Source organism: Haliotis rubra, unplaced genomic scaffold (assembly GCF_003918875.1).
Source record: "Haliotis rubra isolate DU_JTF1 unplaced genomic scaffold, ASM391887v1 Scf883, whole genome shotgun sequence".
NCBI classification, from domain to species: domain Eukaryota; kingdom Metazoa; phylum Mollusca; class Gastropoda; order Lepetellida; family Haliotidae; genus Haliotis; species Haliotis rubra.
In genome coordinates this window covers 326,341-326,895 of record NW_025767616.1, presented here as the reverse complement: position 1 = coordinate 326,895, position 555 = coordinate 326,341, and positions in this window count along the sequence as shown.

Genomic DNA, 555 nt, shown 5'->3' with positions numbered 1-555 from the left:
ACATGTCAGTGTCTCGGCCTACATACCACCACCGCCACTACATGTCAGTGTCTCCACCTACACACCACCACCACCACTACATGTCAGTGTCTCCACCTACACACCACCACCACCACTACATGTCAGTGTCTCCGCCTACATACCACCACCACCACCACTACATGTCAGTGTCTCCACCTACACACCACCACCACCACTACATGTCAGTGTCTCCGCCTACATACCACCACCACCACTACATGTCAGTGTCTCCACCTACACACCACCACCACCACTACATGTCAGTGTCTCCGCCTACATACCACCACCACCACTACATGTCAGTGTCTCCACCTACACACCACCACCACCACTACATGTCAGTGTCTCCGCCTAGATACCACCACCACCACTACATGTGAGTGTCTCCACCTACACACCACCACCACCACTTCATGTCAGTGTCTCCGCCTACATACCACCACCACCACTTCATGTCAGTGTCTCCACCTACATACCACCACGTCTACATGTCAGTAGTAGTATGGTCGCTTGAGCAACCTTCCTGAATTTGAA